The 5,000-nt window shown below is 42.0% G+C and overlaps 2 non-coding genes and 1 pseudogene across 2 annotated transcripts in view; all 3 read right to left on the reverse strand.

The window, feature by feature from the left end:
* The window catches only part of LOC149092794 (large subunit ribosomal RNA), a 4,168-nt gene extending 3,231 nt beyond the window's left edge, over positions 1-937 (reverse strand). Inside the window, exon 1 of the ribosomal RNA XR_016200585.1 lies at positions 1-937. This exon is cut by the window's left edge and continues 3,231 nt beyond it. This is a non-coding gene — a ribosomal RNA (large subunit ribosomal RNA).
* A 476-nt stretch (positions 938-1,413) lies between these two features.
* Positions 1,414-1,563, reverse strand: LOC149092795 (5.8S ribosomal RNA; annotated as a pseudogene).
* A 487-nt stretch (positions 1,564-2,050) lies between these two features.
* LOC149092796 (small subunit ribosomal RNA) lies at positions 2,051-4,220 on the reverse strand. The gene has a single exon (XR_016200520.1). It is a non-coding gene; the product is annotated as a small subunit ribosomal RNA (ribosomal RNA).
* Between the last annotated feature and the right edge of the window lie 780 nt (positions 4,221-5,000).

Here is a 5,000-nt window from a genome sequence, read left to right on the forward strand (position 1 = left end):
AATCCATGAGTTGTTTCAACACCAGGTGAAGAAACAGACATCATCAACGAAAGACTAGTCGGATTCGTCAGAGCAGATGACAAGCATTGTTGACCCTGCATAAGCAGAGATTCATCTCCAATGTGACTGTGGTAACAGTTGCCAACACTAGCTCACAGGCTAAGTCTAACAACGCAAGGAATATTAGTAGCTGTGAAAACTAAATGCTGATTAGGTGTGTGTTTAGTACACCTTGCTGTTATCACTTGAACAAGAGTTTTGCACTCTCCTTCACATTGGTCGTGGTTTGAGCACGAGAGTTGAGAAAATGCACTCCTCATGCACATATTGCACTCCTCCTATCAATACCAAGATCCAAGGGCAGGCTAAAAGTTACCCCTTAACCTACTGATCTTGGAACGCTGTAAAGCATTCTTAGCACTGAATAGAAAAAGGCAACAATACACAAGAGGAGCTGAGTTCTCCTCTCAGCTACACTTCGTGGTTCTATCCGTTTCTCTACAAGCGGTTTCACGTCCTTTTGAACTCTCTCTTCAAAGTACTTTGCAACTTTCCCTCACGGTACTTGTTTGCTATCGATATTACCATCGTATTTAGTCTTAGGAGGAGTTTACCTCCTAATTTGGATTGCACTCTCAAGCAATCTGACTCTATCCGCGACTAAAGCCAGTAATCGATATTCCATTAACCAAGATCTGCCACCGGCCTAGAACCGTCTCTGGGAAGAGGGCCCTTGTCAGAGGGACTTGCAGATTTAGTTGAAATAATCGTGACTCTAGCCATTACGCAGCACCGCTTTCCACCTTTCAATGGAAAACCTTTGCGCCGGACTCATCCCTTTTCACTCGCCGTTACTCAGGGAATCTCATTTGATTTCTTTTCCTCCGCTGAATTATATGCTTAAATTCGGCGGGTAACCTCACCTGATCTGAGATCAAAAATATTGATTAAGTTGATTAATGTTTATTTGTGTTGTTTGCAAGCAAGCAACGTAAATCTACTTTAATGTTTGCACAAATTTTGCCTTTGCATTACTTCTTAGGTCTGCTTTAACAGAATGAAATAGCTACTATTTGTACGATTTATACAAGTGCAAGAAGATTCATCAGTTAACAGGTTAGTTGATCACCATAGTTATCTGCAATACGACTTTAGCGTCGTCAGATAGGCGACTAACCTTAGAATCTCATGCTAGTATCTATTCATATATACTGCTTGCAGAGATGAAATATGCATTGTACACAAAATTTATCATGTGAAACAAGTAGATTTGAGATTCTCCTTACTAAATTGCAACGAATTGCAATTAAGAAAAGGAATAAAACATCAAGATTCATGCATATAAATATACAATCCTCTCAAAACAATGCATATATGGTAGTATGCAAGTGTTTTGTTGATTATTTTACATCTCAACTCTCAGACAGATGTGACCTCGGAAAAGACCCGAAAGCCGCAATGTGCGTTGGAAGCTCAAGTGCTCGGCGTGCAATTCGCACCGATTATCGTAGCTAGCTACGTTCTTCATCGATTGGTAATTCGAGTGATCCACCGCTTGAAGATGTATCTTTGCCACCGTGGGACTTTTAATAAGTATCCTAAATCTGCATTGAGAGGGTTTGAAAACAATTGTATGCAGTTTATAAAAACCATAGTTGTCTTTACTTAGTTAGGCGAAGAAGTGTAAAACTTCCTTCTTTAAACCTTGCCGTCAGCATAAGCTGAAGACTTGATCAGGTACCAAGTATGTAGCAAGACAGGCTTTTCATTATAAACTACAATTGTTTTGCAAAAGAAATTATGGCTATCGTTAGATAACCCTCACTCTTTGTTGCATTGGATAATGAAAGATGGATGTATGAATGAACGAATGTAATGCAAATTAGAATCATGTTGCAATGGCTAAATGTTTGCAATAAACATTCACAATTGCGACTCTAATGCAAATACAATTCAATTGCATTCACCATATTAGCATCTACAATATCACTATGCAGAGTGTTTGATTGTTTGAAGGTTGTATTTCTCTTATAATAAGAGGGTAATACGTTAATGATCCTTCCGCAGGTTCACCTACGGAAACCTTGTTACGACTTTTACTTCCTCTAAATGATCAAGTTTGAACATCTTTCCAGCACAATCCGACCACTAGTTTCCCAATGGTCTGGATTGACCAGTCCGAAGTCCTCACTAAATCATTCAATCGGTAGTAGCGACGGGCGGTGTGTACAAAGGGCAGGGACGTAATCAACGCAAGCTAATGACTCACGCTTACTGGGAATTCCTCGTTCATGGGCAATAATTACAATGCCCAATCCCCATCACGAAATGGGTTCAAGCGGTTACCCACTCCTTTCGGAGCAGGAAACAGTATGCACGATGACCACTTCAGTGTAGCACGCGTGCGGCCCCGGACATCTAAGGGCATCACAGACCTGTTATTGCTCTGTTTCGTGCGGCTGCGAGCGCCGCTTGTCCCTCTAAGAAGTCCTTACAGTGCTACAGCATCCTTACCCTAGCCAATTCTGTAGGCTAATAGCAGCAGAGCCCTCAACAGCCGAAACCATCAAGAGATACTACCACCCACAGGTTGACTAAGGGGGAGTACTGCAGTGTAAACTGCAAGTCTATTTAGTAGGCTAGAGTCTCGTTCGTTATCGGAATTAACCAGACAAATCACTCCACCAACTAAGAACGGCCATGCACCACCACCCACTGAATCAAGAAAGAGCTCTCAATCTGTCAATCCTCTCAGTGTCCGGGCCGGGTGAGTTTTCCCGTGTTGAGTCAAATTAAGCCGCAAGCTCCACTCCTGGTGGTGCCCTTCCGTCAATTCCTTTAAGTTTCAGCTTTGCAACCATACTTCCCCCGGAACCCAAAAACTTTGGTTTCCCGGAAGCTTCCATTCGAGTCATGAAATTAGTTACTCAGAATGATCGCTGGTTGGCATCGTTTATGGTTAGAACTAGGGCGGTATCTGATCGCCTTCGAACCTCTAACTTTCGTTCTTGATTAATGAAAACATTCTTGGCAAATGCTTTCGCTGTAGTTTGTCTTGCGACGGTCCAAGAATTTCACCTCTAGCGCCGCAATACAAATGCCCCCGTCTGTCCCTCTTAATCATTACCTTGGATTCTTAAGACCAACAAAATAGAACCAAGGTCCTATTCCATTATTCCATGCAAGATCATTCAAGTTAAGGTAGTGGTACGCATCATATAGATGGTTGACCATACCGTTTTTAGGCACCTCTTTCGAGGTTTTGGACGCCTGCTTTGAGCACTCTGATTTTTTCAAGGTAAAAGTCTCGATCGCTTGAATCAACACTCGGTAAAGAGCATTGATAGCAAATATCGAGCAATTTTCTGTCTAAACACTATGAATGTAACCACCAGGAAAGAGGAATGAAGGTTCAAGCAAGCATCCGTAGACACAAGCAAGAAACCTAACATCACCATCTAACCCTTTAATCAGTGGACCCCATAGGTTCGACTGAAATCCAACTACGAGCTTTTTAACCGCAGCAACTTTAATATACGCTATTGGAGCTGGAATTACCGCGGCTGCTGGCACCAGACTTGCCCTCCAATAGATCCTCGTTAAAGGATTTAAATTGTACTCATTCCAATTACGGGGCCTCAATAGAGTCCCGTATTGTTATTTTTCGTCACTACATCCCCGTACTGGGATTGTGTAATTTGCGCGCCTGCTGCCTTCCTTAGATGTGGTAGCCGTTTCTCAGGCTCCCTCTCCGGAATCGAACCCTAATTCCCCGTTACCCGTTACAACCATGGTAGGCGCATAACCTACCATCGACAGTTGATAAGGCAGTTGCTTGAGGGATACATCGTCGGCTCAGAGGCCATACGATTTGCTCAGTTATTCAGAGTCATCACAAGAAATGCAACCGAAGTTGCTAAGATCCCCACTGCTAGTCCTTAGACAGCGACCGAAATCACTGAACAGGGTTCTAGGTGAATAAGAATCATTGGTCTTGTACTAATAAATGCGATCCTTCCGTCAGCAAGCTGAGGTTGGAACACTTGTTCATGTATTAGCTCTAGAATTACCACAGTTATCCATGTAAAAAAGAATATCCGAGGAACCGTAACTGATTTAATGAGCCATTCGCGGTTTCACTTTATAAACAGTATGTACTTAGACATGCATGGCTTAATCTTTGAGACAAGCATATGACTACTGGCAGGATCAACCAGGTAACTTGATGTTTTAGCAAAGTAAAATGCTAAACAAGTTGTTTTTGCAGCTATAAATACGATATCCTCAGCTAACAACCAGCAAGTGGATGCTAACTTTAACGAGGTATCGAGATTTATGTCGTGCATTAAGATAATTCTGCAGAAAGCTCTTTAGAATCCATCTTCTTCCACTAAAATGTGCAAGCACATCTAGCAGGAGTAACCATTGCTGGGTACGTTTGCAAGTCAACTAAACAGCATAGTATTATAACCGCTTGATACCAATTTCTTGGATCAATCTGCGGTCTGCTTTGCACAAGCAGAGCTCAATACTAATACTGCTCACTCTGTTGAGTGACTAGTTTGAACATATATGCAAGATATGAAGTCTGATAGCATTAAAGCCCAACTCTCATAGATATTGTCAGTCGTACCAAGGAAGACCTTAGGTCTTGCAGGTACTCTACCTTTGTATAATAGTGTGTGGTGATAAGATGATTGACGATCCAAACCCATTCAGGCCCGTCTCTTCAACCACCAAACATCAACAGAATAACAGGAATAGATGCGTGAACAGCTACAGTCTGGACCATACCACTGCTTGATGCATTGACTTATCCATAACCGTAGACAATCACTTACCTCCCCATCAACTACTGATGGTTGCTTCTCTCAATTCAGCAACTACACTCACCACATATAACACAATAAATCTGGTTGTGATCTAAAACCTCTTTTTCTGAAAATTAGACTAAGTCCGTGTCTATTTTTGACACCCAATAACTTTTGAACCATAAGGTC

This window comes from Tetranychus urticae, unplaced genomic scaffold (genome assembly GCF_039701765.1).
Source record: "Tetranychus urticae isolate SD_2017Ah unplaced genomic scaffold, NJAU_TeUrti_SD_1.0 Scaffold_5, whole genome shotgun sequence".
Lineage (NCBI taxonomy): Eukaryota > Metazoa > Arthropoda > Arachnida > Trombidiformes > Tetranychidae > Tetranychus > Tetranychus urticae.